Source organism: Haliotis rufescens, unplaced genomic scaffold (assembly GCF_023055435.1).
Source record: "Haliotis rufescens isolate VD_foot unplaced genomic scaffold, xgHalRufe1.0.p SCAF_4, whole genome shotgun sequence".
Lineage (NCBI taxonomy): Eukaryota > Metazoa > Mollusca > Gastropoda > Lepetellida > Haliotidae > Haliotis > Haliotis rufescens.
Window position 1 is genome coordinate 4,954,448 of NW_025964112.1, and position 24,263 is coordinate 4,978,710.

The 24,263-nt window shown below is 39.8% G+C and overlaps 1 protein-coding gene across 4 annotated transcripts in view; it reads right to left on the minus strand.

The window, feature by feature from the left end:
- Window positions 1-24,263, minus strand: part of LOC124143006 (thrombospondin type-1 domain-containing protein 7A-like) — a 428,609-nt gene that overhangs the window by 279,201 nt on the left and 125,145 nt on the right. The window contains exon 1 of one of the 4 annotated variants that reach the window (XM_048382585.1): window positions 13,460-14,050. The exons of the other annotated variants lie outside the window; for them this stretch is intronic. The gene's annotated coding sequence lies outside the window, so the exon portion shown is untranslated. Of the gene's footprint in view, window positions 1-13,459; window positions 14,051-24,263 lie in introns of those variants that run through there. 4 annotated transcript variants of the gene reach the window in all.

A 24,263-nucleotide genomic window follows, 5' to 3' on the forward strand; every position in this document is an offset into this window, starting at 1 on the left:
TCTCTTCTGTAGGTGTCTGTGTCATAGCTACTGTATGCATGTGTGGGATACCGTACTGTCTCTAGTGTAGGTGTCTGTGTCATAGCTACTGTATGCATCAGTGGGATACCGTCCTGTCTCTTGTGTAGGTGTCTGTGTCATAGCTACTGTATGCATCAGTGGGATACCGTACTGTCTCTTGTGTAGGTGTCTGTGTCATAGCTACTGTATGCATGTGTGGGATACCGTACTGTCTCTTCTGTAGGTGTCTGTGTCATAGCTACTGTATGCATGTGTGGGATACCGTACTGTCTCTTGTGTAGGTGTCTGTGTCATAGCTACTGTATGCATGTGTGGGATACCGTACTGTCTCTTCTGTAGGTGCCTAAGCCATAGCTACTGTATGCATGTGTGGTATACCGTACTGTCTCTTGTGTAGGTGTCTGTGTCATAGCTTCTGTATGCGTGTGTGGGATACCGTACTGTCTCTTCTGTAGGTGTCTGTGTCATAGCTACTGTATGCATGTGTGGGATACCGTACTGTCTCTTGTGTAGGTGTCTGTGTCATAGCTACTGTATGCATGTGTGGTATACCGTACTGTCTCTTCTGTAGGTGTCTGTGTCATAGCTACTGTATGCATGTGTGGGATACCGTACTGACTCTTGTGTAGGTGTCTGTGTCATAGCTACTGTATGCATGTGTGGGATACCGTACTGTCTCTTGAGTAGGTGTCTGTGTCATAGCTACTGTATGCATGTGTGAGATACCGTACTGTCTCTTGTGTAGGTGTCTGTGTCATAGCTACTGTATGCATGTATGAGATACCGTACTGTCTCTAGTGTAGGTGCCTGTGTCATAGCTACTGTATGCATGTGTGGGATACCGTAGTGTCTCTAGTGTAGGTGCCTGTGTCATAGCTACTGTATGCATGTGTGGGATACCGTAGTGTCTCTTGTGTAGGTGTCTGTGTCATAGCTGCTGTATGCATGTGTGGGATACCGTACTGTCTCTAGTGTAGGTGTCTGGGTCATAGCTACTGTATGCATGTGTGAGATACCGTACTGTCTCTTGTGTAGGTGCCTGTGTCATAGCTACTGTATGCATGTGTGGTATACCGTACTGTCTCTTGTGTAGGTGCCTGTGTCATAGCTACTGTATGCATGTGTGGGATACCGTACTGTCTCTAGTAAAGGTGTCTGTGTCATAGCTACTGTATGCATGTATGAGATACCGTACTGTCTCTAGTGTAGGTGTCTGTGTCATAGCTACTGTATGCATGTGTGGGATACCGTACTGTCTCTTGTGTAGGTGTCTGTGTCATAGCTACTGTATGCATGTGTGGGATACCGTACTGTCTCTAGTGTAGGTGCCTGTGTCATAGCTACTGTATGCATGTGTGGGATACCGTACTGTCTCTAGTGTAGGTGTCTGTGTCATAGCTACTGTATGCATGTGTGGGATACCGTACTGTCTCTTGTGTAGGTGTCTGTGTCATAGCTACTGTATGCATGTGTGAGATACCGTACTGTCTCTTGTGTAGGTGTCTGTGTCATAGCTACTGTATGCATGTGCGGGATACCGTACTGTCTCTAGTGTAGGTGTCTGTGTCATAGCTACTGTATGCATGTGTGGGATACCGTACTGTCTCTTGTGTAGGTGTCTGTGTCATAGCTTCTGTATGCATGTATGGGATACCGTACTGTCTCTTGTGTAGGTGTCTGTGTCATAGCTACTGTATGCATGTGTGGGATACCGTACTGTCTCTAGTGTAGGTGTCTGTGTCATAGCTTCTGTATGCATGTGTGGGATACCGTACTGTCTCTAGTGTAGGTGTCTGTGTCATAGCTTCTGTATGCATGTATGAGATGCCGTACTGTCTCTTGTGTAGGTGTCTGTGTCATAGCTACTGTATGCATGTATGAGATACCGTACTGTCTCATGTGTAGGTGTCTGTGTCATAGCTTCTGTATGCATGTGTGGGATACCATACTGTCTCTTGTGTAGGTGTCTGTGTCATAGCTACTGTATGCATGTATGAGATACCATACTGTCTCTAGTGTAGGTGTCTGTGTCATAGCTTCTGTATGCATGTGTAGGATACCGTACTGTCTCTAGTGTAGGTGCCTGTGTCATAGCTACTGTATGCATGTATGAGATACCGTACTGTCTCATGTGCAGGTGTCTGTGTCATAGCTTCTGTATGCATGTGTGGGATACCGTACTGTCTCTTGTGTAGGTGTCTGTGTCATAGCTACTGTATGCATGTGTGGGATACCATCCTGTCTCTTGTGTAGGTGTCTGTGTCATAGCTACTGTATGCATGTATGAGATACCGTACTGTCTCTTGTGTAGGTGTCTGTATCATAGCTCCTGTTTGCATGTATGGGATACCGTACTGTCTCTTGTGTAGGTGTCTGTGTCATAGCTACTGTATGCATGTGTGGAATACTGTACTGTCTCTAGTGTAGGTGCCTGTCATAGCTACTGTATGCATGTGTAGGATACCGTACTGTCTCTAGTAAAGGTGGATCTCATGGCTACTGTTAGATCCATGTTGGGGATACCGTACTGTTTCTAGTGTGATAATTAAACTGTACAAGACAGTTGATTAACATTTTGATATCCAATCTAATGTGTGGCAAGCTTTTTCTTCAACACATAATATCAAAACATGAAATAAAGAAGTTATCAAAACATATGGAATTTTTATCAATTCTCATTTCACAACAGGTCTGAAACAAAATCAGACTTGGATAATTGCACAAGAAATAACAGAAGAAGAGTCATTACACACAAAAGTATACCGACAAGTTACAGTGTTAATTCGTTCATAACAACTTCCCCACAAAGGACACTCAGCCTGCGTTTGTCCTCAGCAGCAAAGAGTATGGTATAACTCCTATAACAACCTGCTCCACACGTGATTAGTGAGGGTCAAGATCGGAGAGGCTGGCCGGAATCCAGGAACATGATCACAACCAGATAGTAGTGTACTGACCACATATATCATACTAATAGCCCCATACACAGATGAGAGCTCTTCACCGTATACTGTCATGCATAGACAGTGGCAGGAAAATAGTAGGATTCAAATGAGGAACAACAGATGGTTAATAATGGAATGTCAGTGCATTAAAAACACATTATTTACCAAGATTCTGCCATAGTTAACGCCGTGTTATGTATAGACTAAACGATAACAAATTACTTTTCACATCAGCATGCACTGGTAACTTGATTTATCCAGGTTTGTAAATGCAGCAATGGTCACAGATGTTAAGGTTGGCAAAACCAGTTATTACACTTCTCCAGTGTCAGGCTTTCCATGTCAAATAATCCGACATGTGTGCTAAAACAATGGAGATCAATATGGCATGACAGACTATCTTCCTCTCACAGTACACCACAGCTTGTGATGGCAGGGATAGCCTGATTCTGTTTTGATGCATATTGTGGAAATAATTTTAAAAATCACACTTCAAATTTTCCTTCCCTTTCCAACCTTTGTAATTGGAAAAGAAAAGAAGCAGATATTTCACAGTTACTTGTTTGAAAAGAATTGCCAGTCAGAAATTGAAATTGAGGTTTTGATTTGTTTTAGTTTTTTTTTTTTAAATCTTAAGAGAGCCTATTGAATCCTCCTCAGGCCCAATTAAACACCTATACAACTTAAAGTCTTTAAAAAAGTGGAGTTTTGCATTGTGTGGTTCAAAGAGCATCATTTCAAAGAGCATCATACGACTCTTGCTCAGAAGTTGTTTGATCAAGGTTACAAGGTCTCAGTAAAGCTTTCAAAAAGTTTTATGGGAGACATGTGGAGGACATTTCCAAATTTGACGCAACAGTCACAAAAATTATGTCCAATGTAATTCCATATTTTGAGTTGCACTGTATGTTCTCATTTTCTTTCAGGTAACAGTTTCCTTGCCTTTGCATGTATTTGTGATGGGTGCCACTGGCGATGCAGGATAGGCTCACCTTTTCACAAACACCTGGCATCATCACTATTTGATAGTGATTCATAAACACATGCTCATGATATAGTCAGAATCTTACTATCGATGCTGCGTTTTGTCACTTTATCTAAAACATGTGCTATACACAGTGACAGATACTTTTGTCTTTGTGCACACATGAAAAGGTTATCGTCTTTTTGTACTATTGAATTTAAAGATAAGTTATCTGAATCTTAAACTTGAAATGTGCAGTTGCTTGTTTGTAATGTGTTTGTAATGGATTAATCTGTATAAAAGCCTTTGAGAACAGTTCTCTGTATTTTTTGGCGCGTGTTAATAAATAAGATCGACTGGTGCACTTTACAAAATGATAACAACTCAGCAAGTTGATTTACTTTAATCATTCATCAGCCTTCATGTTGATGTTGCTTTTTGTTTGAAAGCAGACAGTTTGTTTCCAGTTTATTAGAAAAGGCCAACTCAGTATTATCGAATCTCTCCTTTAAGCAGCGACTGAATGTGCACTAATGCAATTGCTCCTGCGAGGTGCAAGGTGTGGGGGAAGACGTAGGGGTGTAGTGTGTTGGAAGTGAGATTATGATAACACTTAAATGTGTGTTGTATGTTTGCTGATGAGGTGGTGTGAATACTTGAATACATAACTCTCAAGGTTCTAAAACATAGCTCCCTATGTTGTTACACATTTAAGGATTGACTGTGTATTTCCTTTGGTTCATTCAGGTATGAATCGAAAAACGGTATGCAAACTGTATGAATCCGTGAAGCACTAAACACTTGCTGGGCATAACCTCATACAGGTGACTGTAATTTGGATTCTTCAACATTCGGTAGTGATGACAGTAGTCTGCTTCATGGGAGAGGCTTAATCTTTTTTACATTCATTGGGAAATGACTGCAATAACATGTGACCAGTTTAGCTAATCAGAATGCAGGAATTTCAGTTAACACAACTAAAATGCAAATACAACTCTATACCTCACTCACTCACTCTATAATTAATACACAACTATCTATATTTTAATACATAACTCTCTGTATTTAATACACAACTATTTATATTTTAATACATAACTCTCCCTATTTTAATACATAACTGTCTATATTTTAATACATAACTCTAACATAATACTATATATTACTATATGTTTGTAATTTGTTTTATCTACAGTCTATTATAACCGAGACTGGGTTGTGTTTGTTCCATTTAATCATATAAATACATAAGTACTGCAGGATTTTGTAGTTAGTGCTTAAGCAATAGTTGAGTGGTAATATATCACATTATCATACGTCCATGTCAAAATGATGAGATCTGATTGGTCCTTGTGATCTTTATAAAATACTATGTATACCGCCTTGGAGGGAAATAAATTTCTCAGAAGGAGAATAAATCTCTTATACCCCGCCATGAACAAGACAGACTGCACATGGATTTCTGAGAGGGAGAATGAATCCCTTACACCCCGCTTCAAAGCAAAAAGCTGTGTCAATGGAAGTCACATGGCATAGCATCAGCTCAATCGAAGTGCTGTTGTCTTTCAAGCTTGAATTTGTTATATTCTATTACAATGTCACATTAAAACAAATCGGTACCACAAATTCTGGTCTTGCCCATCCAATGAATGTCACCATATGCATATTTGCATCGGACATCTGTAAATTATTATCTTTTTTTTCTTCAAAATATTATTCTAGAATATATACTTTTTTCTAAGTATTATTCCAGGATATAGCTTATCAATTCAATAACAAAATACAATGTTACATTCATAAGCCATTTCCATAAATACAAGCAGTACCTTGATTCCATGCAATATTTGAAATAAAACATATTGCCAGGCTGCCATCAGGAACCACAGACTTCAGAAGCGGTAGGCCTTGAGTAAACTCTTCAGGCCCTCATTTATAAAACAGCAACTTATTGTGACACATAAATCTACATGTAAATGTACTACAGGCTATAATTGCCTGTACAAATTTGAAACTACGGCCCAACACAAGATCTACCTGCCACGGGCCTACGGGCAGGCTCTTATTTCCAACTCTGATTCTATGTATCATCTGTCAAGCTCTTGCTGTGTATTGACAGGTCATGTGACGATTATCTTTCACATGTTTGGGCCAATATTAATTAGATCCCTTTAAGTGTTAATCTTATTGATATTCTTTTATGATTAATTGTGACAAATGATTTGGGATTGCATAGCACCTATGTGAGTAATAGTGTCTGCCATTTTGTTACATATGTTGCATAAAGGGGAGCTTTGAATGAAATCAATATTGTTTATTCTTGTGGTTCATAAAAATCTTTTATCAAAGTAGAAGTTCCCTTGGCCACAGCTGTGACAATCTACAAATTGTTTTCCACACCTCATTTGAAACAAAAGTTTGAATTTGTAATTAGGAATGAAGTAAATACTAACACTGCATACATCAACTTAACCAAATACCAACACTGTATACATCCATTTAACCAAATACTAACACTGTATACATCCACTTAACCAAATACCAACACTGTATACATCCACTCAACCAAATACTAACACTGTATACATCCACTTAACCAAATATCAACACTGTATACATTCACTTTACCAAATACCAACACTGTATACATCCACTTAACCAAATACCAACACTGTATACATCCACTTAACCAAATACCAACACTGTATACATCCACTTTACCAAATACCAACACTGTATAAATCCACTTAACCAAATACCAACACTGTATACATCCACTTAACCAAATACCAACACTGTATACATCCACTTTACCAAATACTAACACTGTATACATCCACTTAACCAAATACTAACACTGTATACATCCACTTAACCAAATACCAACACTGTATACATCAACTTAACCAAATACCAACACTGTATACATCCACTTAACCAAATACCAACACTGTATACATCCACTTAACCAAATACTAACACTGTATACATCCACTTAACCAAATACCAACACTGTATACATCCACTTAACCAAATACCAACACTGTATACATCCACTTAACCAAATACCAACACTGTATACATCCACTTTACCAAATACTAACACTGTATACATCCACTTAACCAAATACTAACACTGTATACATCCACTTAACCAAATACCAACACTGTATACATCCACTTAACCAAATACCAACACTGTATACATCCACTTAACCAAATACCAACACTGTATACATCCACTTAACCAAATACTAACACTGTATACATCCACTTAACCAAATACCAACACTGTATACATCCACTTAACCAAATACCAACACTGTATACATCAACTTAACCAAATACCAACACTGTATACATCCACTTAACCAAATACCAACACTGTATACATTCACTTAACCAAATACCAACACTGTATACATCCACTTAACCAAATACCAACACTGCATACATCCACTTTACCAAATACCAACACTGTATACATCAACTTTACCAAACACCAACACTGTATACATCAACTTTACCAAATACCAACACTGTATACATTCACTTAACCAAATACCAACACTGTATACATCAACTTTACCAAATACCAACACTGTATACATCAACTTTACCAAATACCAACACTGTATACATTCACTTAACCAAATACCAAAACGTCTAAACTGTATTTTGAATGGAAGATTATGACCATCTGAATGACTCAATGACTTCAAAGCTACATGATCTTCAAGAAATCTACACATGTAAAAACATGCAAACATGAACACACAGTGCCATTCAGAAAGGGGTCAGATGTAACAAATGTTATATTTGGGATAACACTTTCTTAGTAAAGTACAGATTCTTATACTTTTTGGGGTTGAGTCCCGTCCAGGATTAGAACCCACACTGCCAGAGTGAGGCACCTAATCGCCAGCACACAAAGTCAGCAATCTAACCCACTCAGCCACCGAGGCTTCCACAAAAATGAAAGTCTGACAACTGATGCTCTAGATCATGTACTTTGAGTACCCCTCTGACAAGTGTAAATTGGCACGGCTCCCATGGCTGAAAGCTAGGAATACACAGTGCCATTCAGAAAGTGGTCAAATGTAACAAATGTTATGTTTGGGATAACACGTCCGGACTCAACCCCCAAAAGTATGAGAATCTGTACTTCACTATGAAAGTGTTATTCCAAATATAACATTTGTGAAACATAAACGCATAGCAGGCACTTTCTGTGCTTTTCATATTAATGAATTACAGCTACATTATTGAATTACAACTGTATTCGTCATTTACAACTATATTCATGAGTTACAGCCATATCGTGAAGTACAGCCATATCATGAGTTACAGCCATATCATGAAGTACAGCCATATGCTGAATTACAGCTATATCATGAATTACAGCCATATCATGAGTAAAAACTACATTCATGATTTAAAACTATATTCATGATTCGATGTTCATGAATTTCTGCTGTATTCATGATTTTGTATAAAATCAAACTGAAACACACAAGTCCTCATTAAACACAAACACAAATACTGCTCTCTGTGGTAGAGCTATGGACACATGGAACAGTTGCCGTACCATCAACTGCACTGTCTGAACATGGTGAAGTACTCTCCCAAAGTATCAATACTCTTTGAAGACAGCAGATAATTCTGGTACAGAGGAATCTCATCACGTTTATATGTTCATCAGCTAAATGATGATATATATGGCCATCAAGAAACACGGGCAGCAGGGACCTGGTCGTGCCAACAGCCTGGTGCTGGCATCCACCATGGGCTGGTGCTTCTCTTAGAGCTCCCACCGCTCTTGATGCACTCACACTCCAACACATGAATGAACTTCTGTGAACAAATCTCAGGTTTTATCTCCTACAACAGATATTGTCCTGACTTATTTCAGTGGTGAAATGATATTGAAGAGGATTTATCACTGCACAAGGCTACATCTTCTACATATATCTAGAGTACGCTAGTGGTTAAAGTGTTTGTTTGTCAAGCCGAAGGCCTGGGTTTGTTTTTTTCATATGGGTACAATGTGTGAAGCCCATTTCTGGTGTCCCCCACTGGATTATTGCTAAAGGGTAAATCTGTACTCACTCACTAACTCAGTCTACACTCACTCAGTCTTCACTCACTCACTCACTCACTCAGTCTACACTCACTCACTCAGTCAGTCTACACTCACTCAGTCTATACTCAATCACTCACTCACTCAGTCTACACTCACTCACTCACTCAGTCTACACTCACTCACTCAGTCTTCACTCACTCACTCACTCACTCAGTCTACACTCACTCAGTCTACACTCACTAACTCACACTACTTCTTTTTGGAGAATATTGCATCAATCTACAGACAATCTGTCTGATAAACAGTAACTCGTGAACTTCAACAGTAGACTAATAGTTAGCAGGAACATCTGTTTACAAGACAAGTTAAGATACACATTGAAGGTATAATCCTGAAATATGTATCATGCATGAGACTCCTACTAATTTGGAAGGCATCCAAAAACTTCAAACTATTTTATCAGAATAAATAAATACTGTGGGTAGAGAAACAAAACAAAGTGCGCCTGGAACTGATCTGCACCATGTTTCAAGATAAGCAAGTGTTGCCAATGAATGTCAAAAATATGGAAATTCAGGAATGGATTGAAGTCTTACTGTCATAAGAAATCACCATTTTTTTTATTTACAAACTAAAACCTCCCACATCAAACTTCAAAAGCTGTTGTTTCATCTTCCAACTAATTTCATTTTTATCAGTCTTTTGTGATATTGAGTGAGTAAGTGAGTGAGTATGGTTTTACGCCACTTTTAGCAATATTCCAGCAACATCACGGCGGGGGACACCAGAAATGGGCTTCACACATTGTACCCATGTCGGGAATCGAACCAGGGTCTTCAGCGTGACGAGCGAACGCTTTAACCACTAGGCTACCGGACCGCCCCTGTGATATTGAGACGTAGCCATACAAAATCTATACTTTTCCTGGAAGCCATACAAAATCTTTCATTGGAACACAAACTATATACTGTTTGATAAATGTGCCATGGTGCAATGTCTTCCATATGAAAGCATCACAAACATCTTATCAGTTTTAAATGCTAACTATTGTCATGTTCACATATTCAGGGTGTTATAGGAAAATGTAGACTAACATTTAGTCTCTGAAATCTTATATTACACAATATCCTTCTTGACTCTAAAATTAAATTTTTTTCCCTATGCTGATTTCAGTGGAAAAGAGCTAGCTTGAGCTGGCTAGACTTGCTTTTGTATGCATTTCTAGATTATTATTTTTTCATAAAGTAAATATATTCCACAGTCATGGTGCAGGACTAAGGAAAATGGTGTAGCACCAAATGTACTGTATCAATGATTGGTCATCTGGTCAGCCAAGGCCGCCATGTATTGAAGATGGACACAGATACATACATGTGTTATCATTTGCTACAAATTAACAACATGTGTAGTGGCTACTTGTTCTACTGGAGAAACAAACAGGGGAATGCGATATCACCATGTTTCATCTGATATACCACAGTCGGTTGATGCATGCGAGCTGGGAGGTAGCAGTCTGTAGAATCCCAGGTTCCCTGTCCAAGGCCAACTGAGACTAATTGGACGTCTTCTGTTACAGCCACTTGGCCACAGATTATAATCAAGAATTAGACAGAGAGTCAGGGCTCTATGGAAGATTTGTTCAGAAACAATTATCACAGAAAGTAAAGTGACTTTAAAGATTGAACCAACAATATTTAAAAGAGTTGCTTTTGCTAAAGATTTGGATCAAAATACATACACTGAAACAAAAGAACTTTAGGATTTAAATGTGATTGTTATACTGGATAACCTGTATGCTATCATAATTGTAAATGTCCATTTGTATGGCACTTTTCCCATGCCGTACATCATGCTCATCATTAACCAGATCAGTGGAGCAATGAGCACTCCATGATCATTCTCAGCTCCCTGGGGAGTATACAGTCCAAGTTACCTGTGAGGCGCTAGAAATTTAACAGTCACATTGCCATCTCATCCTACTGGGTACCCACTCACTGCTGGGAGAGCATAGGTATATTTTGAACAAAGTTACTTGTCTTAGGAGACAGCACATGTGCTACATGTGCTACATGTGCTTCAGTGTGGGGTAGAACCGAAGCTCTCCGAACCATGAAACTCTCTCAGGTGCCAAGTTGTCAAACACAGTCACCCATTCTGCCGATAAGGAATATTACAGCAATGACAAAAATAGAAAAGTGCACTTTTCAAGAAATATCCATTTTGTTAGCTATAAACAGAGGACTGTTTTCTTCACCTGACTTAAAACATTTTTAATATATTCGTTCAGTTTTCATGAAGCAAAAATGAATAATATAATCTGTGTGAATTACAGAAAACAGAAGCAATTAAAAACAATTTGTTTGTTTTGGCATAAATAAAATCAGTCCAGTATACCGAAACATGTGGATGTAGGTGTTACTGGCTTCACACAGGTATGGCCTTGGGAAGTTACAGTCACCCGTTCTGACTACATCCCAATCAGATTTCAATTTACATACTGGTATTCACTATTTGTCTGGTCGTTGACCCTTACATTTTACTGAATGGCTAACATTACTACAAACAAATACGGAAGAGATCGAAAGAAATATATGATTTACTTATATAAGTTGTAGCGGAATCACGAGGGCTGCACATGGTTTTATGCATCCCGGTTTCATACCACGAGCCCCATATACCTCGAGTAAAAACCTAGGGATGAATAACACCCCATGTACCCCCAGTCATCCTTCTACAATGAATTTATCCTACCGACATGTTTTAATATGACATTTTGTAAAAGAATTAAAACAAATTAAAAAATGTTTGATAGAGATGAGGTTAGCTTGTGCTATGTCACGTGACTTCCACTGACTCAGAAAAAGCGTGCAAAATTTCTTGAAGCGGGTATAAGGGATTTATTCTGCCCAAATGAGAAATTTATTCCCCTCCAAGGTGGGATACACAGTATTTTATCAAGATTATGTGGACAAAATCAGAATACATTCTGACATGGAGGTATTATAAGGTGGGATGCCCTTAATAATGATCCTCAGTTGAAGTGTCATGAAACATGCCAGTGACATATATACTATATGGGATGCCCTTAATAATCATCCTCAGGTGAGGAGGTGTCATGAAACATGCCAGTGACATATACTATATTAGGTTCATGCACTTGTATGGCTAAAATAATTCAAAGATGCAGCGGGTATTTAACTTTTCCTAAAATATGAAACTGTTCCAGTGAATAAAGAAGAGGTTTTTTTATTGCTGTATTGGTACATTAATGTGACACTTTAACAGATTGTCCATGTTTCCATGAATGAACAGTTGACTTGTCCTTGCATGTGTTTGTGACAGGTGTTACCAGAGAGGCAAGGATACGCTCACCTTTTCAAGAACACCTGGTGTCACTGATTTTCAGTGATCCATTCATATAATTTTGACCCAATGGAATCTGTTTCGGCAGATAATCGAGACTGATTATTCACTGGCGTTGATGCTTCATATTATGATTATGAGTGAGTGAGTATGGTTTTACACCGCTTTTAGCAATATTCCAGCAATATCACGACGGGGGGACACCAGTAATGGGCTCTACACATTGTACCCATGTCGGGAATCGAACCCGGGTCTTTAGTGTGACGAGCGAACGCTTATTATGAATATGAATTGTTTGCAGTGGTGAATAGTAAAATCAGTTTCCTCAGATTCACATAAAAATACTTTTTTTAACAACATATGGATAAAATGTCTATCTATGAGAAAATGAATTATTATTATATATATATATGCATAATTTAAGTATGTTATTGTGCATATCAAGCAATTTCCTTCAATTTCTAATCTGCAGTGACATTCAACTGTAAGTTTCACATAGAGCTTGTCCAGGCAAAAAGATTATAATGCAGCAGCATCACAGTTTTAACAACGCTGTGATACCGCTTCACCATTACAGTCAGTAATCCTTCCTGTAATAAAATGAGAAGAAAATCCATTTTTGTTTGATATATAATGCTGTATCTTTGACAGTTTGACCATAAGTCAACAATTTTCGGCTTCACCTCTTCATGAAGCAAGGATGGTAATAGATTGACTTATATTATGTCTTCCAAACACTCCCATACACAGTGATTACAAAATCATACCATCCGCCATCCTTAAGTATGTTAATAGCCACATCAACCACTTGCTTTTAAACAATATTTTCCTGAGGAAAAGACTGCTGGCAAGTGTATGATGATCCATCATCATTCCATGATAATTTCCAAATTCAGTAAAAACATGATATGAAACACGTGTTATACGCCCTCAGATATCACTGGCATGTACTGAATGCACCCTTAGTTGCAGATCCAAACACAAAAATCGCAGCCATCATTCTTCTCTGTGTCATAATCTGGTTGTGTACCTATAACCATTACATCAGCCTCATGTTCAGGTCAATCCAGAAGCTGAACCTTTTACCTTTGCTACGTGTTTCACATTATCCCAACCAGACGAGAATTCAGGAGAATGTTAGGCAGAAATAAATCCATCACAAATTCCCTAAAAGAAAATCACTTTTTTGTAGAGAAACAAGATGACAGAACCTTTCGGGGAGTCGTCCATTGCTGGAGTGCATGCCTGTCAAGAGAACGGAAGGAAGGTAAAGAGGTTGAAATCATGTGCCATGCAGAGTGCCCTCTGGTGGCGGACTGCCTGGCTTTCGCTACCCTGCAACCATATAGTCTGGAATCATCCGGGAAGTAAATTCTAGAATCCATGACAACCACTAAAGGTATGGCTGTTGATGAGCGGGGGATCTGTTAGATGTATCAACATGTTACACCTACAAGCAGTTGGAGTGCATTCACATCTGTTACAGCACAAAATACTCTAAATGCTTCTTAAACAGAAACTTGAAGCAGACAGTATGTACAGGAATCTGACACAAGTATTGTCTTCAAGAACTTGCCCTTGGGTCTGTGTTTAAAGCCTTGGTACCTCCCGTCTGTCAACTCCTATACGTCTGTATTGTTTCAGCGCTGTTGGTGGTGAGTTTACTAAACATGCAGGTGTGCCAAACTATTAGTGCACCCTGGGAACCGTCTTTCAGGACTTTATGGCTGCTAGCCTGCATACAGCATCAGTTAAATAAGAGTGCATTTCTTTGTTGGTTACATGCTCACTAGGGCTGGATAGGTCTTGTGTTGATGACACTCATTACTTCCTGTCAACAATGGTTTGTTGTAGTTCTGCTAAACAGAAAATCCCAGCTTTTGGGGGGAGAGACAATACTTGTTTGTTGTTTAACACTGCATTCAGAAATATACAGCTATATCATGGTGGCCTGTAAATATTTGAATCTGGTCCAGACAAACCAGTGATCGACAGAATGAGCAATGTCTACACTGCCAGGGTAGGATGATCCATCAAGGGAGCTTGTGACACTAATCTCCACAGGACCTCACTGTGATGTCACAATGCAGTGCAAGAGTCAGCAACTTACATCAGGACTTTCAGGGGGAGTAGTTTTATCTTCAAACTCAATGTCAGTGTAGCTGACTAACAGCTGACTAACATTCTAATTTACACAATACCTTCCTCATGAAAGTTCAAATGAAAAAAAAATACTCACAGGTCATATTATCCAGACAGATCAACACCACTTGGCAGTGAGTGAGTTTAGATCAATGACCCTTTGAATGAATGAATAAATGATTTGTTTTTTGTTTTTTTGTTTAACGATGCACTCAGCAATATACCAGTCATATGACGGTGATCTGTAAATAATCAAGTCTGGACCAGACAGTCCAGTGATTGACATCATGAGCATCGATCTACACAATTGGGATATGATGACATGCATCCACCAAGTCAGCGACCACCCGATCCTGTTATTTTCCTTTTATGAATGAATGAATGAATGAATGAAACAGCCAAAATGATACATCTCTTTGCCGTTTGCCACTTCATGAAACAGCGGTGTGGTGCTGAGTCCTAATAGGGTTGAATCTGGGAATTTGGAACCACTTTAGCAATATTCCAGCACTCTGGTCTGAACCAGTGGGCTTGAACACATGAGGGGGTCCAACTTGAGCAAATGCTTGAACTACCACCATAAACCCAACCCAATGCCCGAAGTCTCCTCTGCCAACCATCATCAATGAATCAGAACACACATGCCTTGTGAATGGTGACACAGAAACTTCATTACTTGATTTGTAATCAGGAACTGAGGATCCCCACAAGTATCACTCAAATATGGTGTGAAAGCTTTGTTGTCTAGACAGTTCTTGCTCAGGGCAACATGTGATAAGACCCGCTGCTTTAGTATCCGTGAAACCAATGCATTCTTAGCTGTTTTTTTTCTCCTCTGAGCATTTCCAAATACAAATGGTTCTCCATGACACAGAAGCACTGGTTAATTAGGAAGTCTAGACTTGCAGCTACTATGTTTTCCTTTTCATTTGTAATTTTTTTGTCAAAGAATTTAAGAAATTTGTTGCAGAATCCCAACTTGCAAATGTTTTACCAATTCCTGAAAATAAAACAAAGTCGAACCACACAAAAAAGATTTAACTTGATGTAAAATTCCCTCCAATTGTAGAGTCATCAGGACTGTTTCATAAAAAAAATGTTTTTTATTTGACAAAGAAACGGAAAAACAGGAAACACTTATTTTCTTTCTCACTTTTGAAAGATTTAAGTTCTGTTGAAGATTACGGTAGACAACCAAAACACGAAAACCTTCCAACACCCATGAAACAGTAATTATAGACAACTGTTTTTACACCCACACATAAAGAACAATAGGAAATCAATTATTTTTTTTATGTCAAAATAGACACGGGCATCATAAATCGTGTGACACAGTTCTCTTTCCATAATTTCCTGTCAACAAAGAGTTATTTACTGGTGCTATTCCCTTCCCTGCTTCATCACTGAAGCCTGCTACACCGCATGGTAATAAACAACACTGCCCCTGTCTTGAGATATATTAGATAAAGTGGAATTATATTCACTACCCAAAAACAAACATCTGTGATAAACACATGCGTAGTTGGAACAACATATGTTGAATACTGCAACATGGAAGGCGATGACTTGAGCTAACACCGTGACAAGGTTAGGCAATGGGGGATTATCGTACACACATGCCTCTGGATGCTCCAAGAGAAGTAATGGCAATCAGTAAAACAATAAGGTGAGGTGAAATTGGGTTTAACGTCGCGTCCAAGATTATTGCACTTATATAGCGACGTGCATGCATGCACACATCATCACCTGCTGTATTGTCAGGTCCGGAACAATAACATCCATATCACATCATCTTCTGCTGTATTGTCAGGTCCGGAACAATAAAATCCATATCACATCATCTTCTGCTGTATTGTCAGGTCCGGAACAATAGCATCCATATCACATCATCACCTGCTGTATTGTCAGGTCCGGAACAATAGCAGTCATATCACATCATCACCTGCTGTATTGTCAGGTCCGGAACAATAGCAGTCATATCACATCATCACCTGCTGTATTGTCAGGTCCGGAACAATAGCAGTCATATCACATCATCACCTACTGTATTGTCAGGTCCGGAACAATAGCATCCATATCACATGATCACCTGCTGTATTGTCAGGTCCGGAACAATAGCAGTCATATCACATCATCACCTGCTGTATTGTCAGGTCCGGAACAATAACATCCATATCACATCATCTTCTGCTGTATTGTCAGGTCCGGAACAATAACATCCATATCACATCATCTTCTGCTGTATTGTCAGGTCCGGAACAATAGCATCCATATCACATCATCTTCTGCTGGATTGTCAGGTCCGGAACAATAGCATCCATATCACATCATCTTCTGCTGTATTGTCAGGTCCGGAACAATAACATCCATATCACATCATCTTCTTCTGTATTGTCAGGTCCGGAACAATAACATCAATATCACATCATCTTCTGCTGTATTGTCAGGTCCGGAACAATAGCATCCATATCACATCATCTTCAGCTGTATTGTCAGGTCCGGAACAATAACATCCATATCACATCATCTTCTGCTGTATTGTCAGGTCCGGAACAATAGCAGTCATATCACATCATCTTCTGCTGTATTGTCAGGTCCAGAACAATAACATCCATATCACACCATCACCTGCTGTATTGTCAGGTCCGGAACAATAGCATCCATATCACATCATCACTTGCTGTATTGTCAGGTCCAGAACAATAACATCCATATCACATCATCATCTGCTGTATTGTCAGGTCCGGAACAATAGCATCCATATCACACCATCACCCGCTGTATTGTCAGGTCCAGAACAATAGCATCCATATCACATCATCACATGCTGTATTGTCAGGTCCGGAACAATAGCATCCATATCACACCATCACCTGCTGTATTGTCAGGTCCGGAACAATAGCATCCATATCACATCATCACCTACTGTATTGTCAGGTCCGGAACAATAGCATCTATATCACATCATCACCTGCTGTATTGTCAGGTCCGGAACAATAGCATCCATATCACATCATCACATGCTGTATTGTCAGGTCCGGAACAATAACATCCATATCACACCATCACCTGCTGTATTGTCAGGTCCGGAACAATAACATCCATATCACATCTTCACCTGCTGTATTGTAAGGTCCGGAACAATAGCATCCATATCACATCATCACCTGCTGTATTGTCAGGTCCGGAACAATAGCAGTCATATCAAGCCAATCCCAAGATCATATCAACCCCTGCTTTAAAGCTTTCCTATTTAACTGACACCAAGGCCATGACAAGAAGTATCACACGTATAGTTATCAGGGAAATATAATCTCTGTTTTATGGTTCCTGCAAATAAATTAAATGATGCCATACAGCATTTCAGGGCTCCATCTGAGCAAGGCCAAGTTGAAATGTGTGACCGACAAACCCACATCACCAGAGCAATGTTTGTTTTTTTGTTGTTTAAAGCCTCACTCAGCAATATTCAAGCAACATGCCAGCTGTCTTTAAATAATCGAGTCTGGGTCGAACAATCAAGTGTTTCATTTCATGAGCATTGATCCACGAAATTGGGATACGATGACATGCATCAACCAAGTCCCCGAGCCTGACCACCCTATCTCTTTAGTCACCTTTTATGACAAGCATAGTTGCCTTTTACGGCAAGCATGGGTTGCTGAAAACCTATTCTAACCTGGATCTTCACAGTCACTAGAGCAAGGCCATGTTGGATTGTGTGACCGACAAACCCACATCTTGTCATGTCACCAGAGCAAGGCCATGTTGGATTGTGTGACCGACAAACCCACATCTTGTCATGTCACCAGAGCAAGGCCATGTTGGATTGTGTGACTGACAAACCCACATCTTGTCATGTCACCAGAGCAAGGCCATGTTGGATTGTGTGACCGACAAACCCACATCTTGTCATGTCACCAGAGCAAGGCCATGTTGGATTGTGTGACTGACAAACCCACATCTTGTCATGTCACCAGAGCAAGGCCGTGTTGGATTGTGTGACTGACAAACCCACATCTTGTCATGTCACCAGAGCAAGGCCGTGTTGGATTGTGTGACTGACAAACCCACATCTTGTCATGTCACCAGAGCAAGGCCGTGTTGGATTGTGTGACCGACAAACCCACATCTTGTCATGTCACTAGAGCAAGGCCGTGTTGGATTGTGTGACTGACAAACCCACATCTTGTCATGTCACTAGAGCAAGGCCATGTTGGATTGTGTGACTGACAAACCCACATCTTGTCATGTCACCAGAGCAAGGCCGTGTTGGATTGTGAGACTGACAAACCCACATCTTGTCATGTCACTAGAGCAAGGCCGTGTTGGATTGTGTGACCGACAAACCCACATCTTGTCATGTCACTAGAGCAAGGCCGTGTTGGATTGTGTGACCGACAAACCCACATCTTGTCATGTCACCAGAGCAAGGCCATGTTGGATTGTGTGACCGACAAACCCACATCTTGTCATGTCACTAGAGTAAGGCCGTGTTGGATTGTGTGACCGACAAACCCACATCTTGTCATGTCACCAGAGCAAGGCCATGTTGGATTGTGTGACCGACAAACCCACATCTTGTCATGTCACCAGAGCAAGGCCATGTTGGATTGTGTGACCGACAAACCCACATCTTGTCATGTCACTAGAGCAAGGCCGTGTTGGATTGTGTGACTGACAAACCCACATCTTGTCATGTCACCAGAGCAAGGCCGTGTTGGATTGTGTGACCGACAAACCCACATCTTGTCATGTCACCAGAGCAAGGCCATGTTGGATTGTGTGACTGAAAAACCCACATCTTGTCATGTCACTAGAGCAAGGCCGTGTTGGATTGTGTGACCGACAAACCCACATCTTGTCATGACACCAGAGCAAGGCCATGTTGGATTGTGTGACCGACAAACCCACATCTTGTCATGTCACCAGAGCAAGGCCGTGTTGGATTGTGTGACCGACAAACCCACATCTTGTCATGTCACCAGAGCAAGGCCGTGTTGGATTGTGTGACTGACAAACCCACATCTTGTCATGTCACCAGAGCAAGGCCGTGTTGGATTGTGTGACTGACAAACCCACATCTTGTCATGTCACCAGAGTAAGGCCGTGTTGGATTGTGTGACTGACAAACCCACATCTTGTCATGTCACCAGGGCAAGGCCGTGTTGGATTGTGTGACTGACAAACCCACATCTTGTCATGTCACCAGAGCAAGGCCGTGTTGGATTGTGTGACCGACAAACCCACATCTTGTCATGTCACCAGAGCAAGGCCGTGTTGGATTGTGTGACTGACAAACCCACATCTTGTCATGTCACCAGGGCAAGACTGATTGACCGCCGACATGACACCAACAGACAGTACCACTAATGAGTAAGTGTTTGAACCATCAGTTCTGAACATAGTTTGGCATCAATATCAGATCAGTTTTTTTATCAAGTCATTTACAAAAAATGTCTTTGATAAGATCAGCAACAGCTGATGAACCAAAATGTATAATGAAACTGCATAGTTTTTTGGGGGTTCTCATCCTTTTGTTCTAACTCCCATATTCCATAAACGCCAAGTGTGTTCTCTCATCATGCATAGCCTCTGGTTGGATTCTCCACATGAGTACAATATGTGAAGTCCATTCTTGCTGTCACTACACTACAACATTAATACTGCTGCAAGAGGCATCATGTCCAACTTCCTGTACACAACGGTCTGTCCTGTATTCAATACCTGAGGCCATATGTCAGATGTAATTAAGGCATTCTGGTGGACATGCTGTCACTGAATCATGTATTGATGGTCTGTCCTTTCTCAATGTGAAAGAATATTCTAACAAGGATTTGTACTTTCATCCAATTTTTGTTTTAAGGTGAAAATGCTTTGATGTAGGTTGTTTAGTAATAATATATTAATTATCCTACTCATGTAAGTCATCTTAGGGAGGACTCAACTCAGCACTATCTTGCTTATCTATGGTAGACTTTACCACTGCATGTCAACAAATGGAATAAATGATGAAGCTGCGATATTTACCCTGATAAGACTCCCTCAGTCCATATTTTAAGGTCATTCAGGGATTAATAACTATGTGCACTTGGCAGCAAAACTTTTAAATTTATGTTTATTTTGTTCAAAATTTGTATTTTCATCTATTTTTATTAAGGTGAGGTGAAATGAGGTTTTAAGTTGCATCCACAATTATTGCACTTTTATACCGATGTGCATGTGTAAGCAAGGATTATATCCTACCTAAATATTATCCCAGGGGAAGTTTTACTCTAGAGTATAGTATCTATAGGATTAAACACACTAGAGTATAGTATCTATAGGATTAAACACACTGGTATGGGTTCAAATTCACTAGGGAGAATCATCCTGACACTAGACATCCCCGGGATAAAAAATAGGGTAGGATAATATTCACTCTTACACATGCACATGAGTACAGTGGTCCCTCGCTACAACGCTACCAATGGGGTCCAAATAATTCGTGGGCGTTATAGACGATGAGCCGTTTAACCGAGGCCGAGGCGGGGGAGCGCGCTCGGCAAATCTCAAATCATCAATATGTGTTTATCTCACGTCACGTCAAAATAGTATATATTTTTATGGACCTAGATCTACCTGGAATATCATTAATTTATTAAATCTGTCACATTTCACAATGTCTGAAATACGTATTCCATTTCAATTTATAATTTTTTATCGATAGATTAAAAAATTATTCACTATTTCCCGCGATGTTATTGAAAATAAAATTCTCGGACACACATTTCGACAACGGGTCCGCATCGAACATGTCAAAGAGCAAAATAAAGACGTTTTAAGCAAATCTTTAAATATATTATACAAAGTGATAAATAAAATCAACAAAAATATATCTAAAAGCATCTCGGCTTTCCTCGACTTGAATTCTCGGCTCGGACACAACGTTTAATGCAAAAATATATGCATGAAAAATCTTTGTCACAGCTCGTAACCTAGCACGATACATTCGCGCAGTTCCATATTTTTAATATATATCGTGATTTCCTGCTTAAAACGTTCAGAATAACACGATTTAACAAAAAATCTTTCGCCAACTTCTGAAATTTATCAAACATGAGCTTGGTATCACAGCTATAATTTGATTGGCTGCCTGAGGTCACGTGCTCAAAATTGACCAATCACGAAATTTGTAGCAGATTTCGGCAAGAAAGCGTCATTAGAAACAAATTTTAATCCAATGAAATCGCTTGTTATAACTACGGAAAAAAACCAGGCGATGTTACGAAAGCGCGATTACGAAATGAATGATCACCGTGTTGTGACAGCAACTACATGTGTGTGACAGTGTCGCCTCAAATTGGATTGCCCACTAATTAAGAACATAAACTTCGCTTGTGGTTCTCTTTTATTGCATGCATGCGCTTCTAAGATCAAAGGATGTATAGTGTGAAAAATTAATTAGTTGAACAATCGTATTTCCGGGACTTGCCGCGTTTTCAAACAGATTATTAGAACTCCATTCAGCGATAAACGGTTGATTATGCAATGAGAAGCGTTATGTGCAAATGAACAACGAACAACAATCCAATTATGTCTGTGTAAAACTCTCAGTAATAAAAGTGTACATAAATTTTGGGAGCCATGCGTTTCCGCGCGTAGTAACCGAGGTAGCGCTTTATCGAAGAGCACAATAGCGAGGGATCACTGTACTAGTCCAGACTAATGCCTATTTATAGAAATACCATGCCTCAGTTAACATGAATACCCCACTAAGACACAGTATACTGACTCCGAGCCGATCAGTCCTTGTTTTAGTCCCATAATGCAGAGCACCAGGCAGTGTAACAACAAGTACCATCTTTTAACATCTATTGGTATGACATGGCCGGGGATAGAACCCTGGACCTTCCACTCTCTGGGCAGACACTCTACCACTTGACCACAGAGGCGTTTTTTTTTCTTAATTTCAGGGGTACATTAACATCTACTTGAACATTGCATTCAATACAGTAATATAAAACTAAGCATTTAAGCCTATCCCACTTTACTGGTCCTGCTATTTGAGTCAAATACAAGTCACTTCAACCAAACCATCACATTAGTTATAACTTTATTAACATGCATACTAAAGATGCCCAGGCAAGCACAGTGGGATGGACACAACAATGATAGGAAAACTCCATATACATCTTTTGGAACAAAAGTGACAAAACCCTTTCCATAAACAGAAGAAATCTCTGCTGTATGGTTCCAACTACTGCATGGTAACCCATTCCCCTCAAGCCCTGCTTGTGTTGCTTGTTTGTTGTTTAATGCTGCGTTCAGCAACAGTCCAGCTGTATGACTATGACTATGACCTGTTAATCCAGTCTGGACCAGTCTCTCAGCCAAGCCACCGAGCCTGACCTACCAATCCATTTGGACACATCTTAACACCAACATAGGTTGCTTGGGGCCAATTCTAACCTGGAGCCCCACAGGAGAAAGTTCTACAATCTGAGTTTCCAATGTTTTTTTCTCATATTGGTTTGTCAGTACAAAATGGACTCGACAATCCAGTGATTGACATCATGAGCATTGATTTGCGAAAAGGATAAAATACATAGACCAAATCAGCGTGTCTGACCACCTGATACCATTAATTGCCTCTTATGACAAGCATGGGTTGCTGAAGACCAAATCTTTCACGAATCTTCATGGGGTGTTATCTGATGAAATGTTGAGAATGAAACTCTTTTTCAGATGTTCTTACGAAATGCACTCATGCTTTATTCCTACTGAACCTGCATGGGGACTTGATCAACGTTCGTCAAATCATTTTGGTCAGATACCCCTGGGTAACAGATGCTGATCTCTTGGAGTTCCAAAATTTGCCTGGTCAATACCCTGTCTGACACAGTCACACTTTGAGCAGCAATCCTAACACCTTCAATATCTGGGAATCCCCATGGTCTATATCCGTCTGCTGATAAATTTGAAAGTGCCGAGAATCGTCTCGTTTTAACATGTAACCAAGGTCATCCAAGGTCATCAATAAGCATTTATAACAGGGGCTTGCCCACCACAAGATAGATGTGGGAATAACAGAGGTAGGATATACATGCAGACAATTCCATAATTTTGTATTTCGTGGGGGATAAAAATAAGATTACAGGGAACATGCTATCAAAATCCAATAATAATTGTGTCTTGTGGATGGATGACAGAGCAGGGGACAAGGGAAGTATGATCGATAGATGTTCCGTCATGTCAATTACCAACTCCCTGTAGGATTATAAATCAGATAAGAAGGACTCTCGTAAATCACCAGTAGAAACCTTACTAGTTACAGTTACAAGGAAGCTATAATTACACACATTACACTGGCTTACTCCTGAATGTGCTTCTGAATCGTCTATATGTGTGTCACGAAATCACCTTGATCTTAGTCATGAAAATAGACTTTCGTCGCCCTCTCGGCTATGGTGAACATATATTCATGTAGATGATAGCATCCCTTCAAGATAAGTTGCAGACATTATTAATTTGAATTTAATGAGCCCTTAAACATGTTTGCTATTCTATAAAGGTTCAAGATTGTCCTCTAGGGGTTTAATTATACTGAGTCAAATTAAAAACGTCACAACACCCAAACTTCCCATGACTATCACAGAGCTTCAACCTCACTCCATCACCTTATCAACACCTAAACTTCCCATCACCAGAACAGCTCTTCAACCTCACTCCATCACCTTATCAACACCCAAACTTCCCATGACTATCA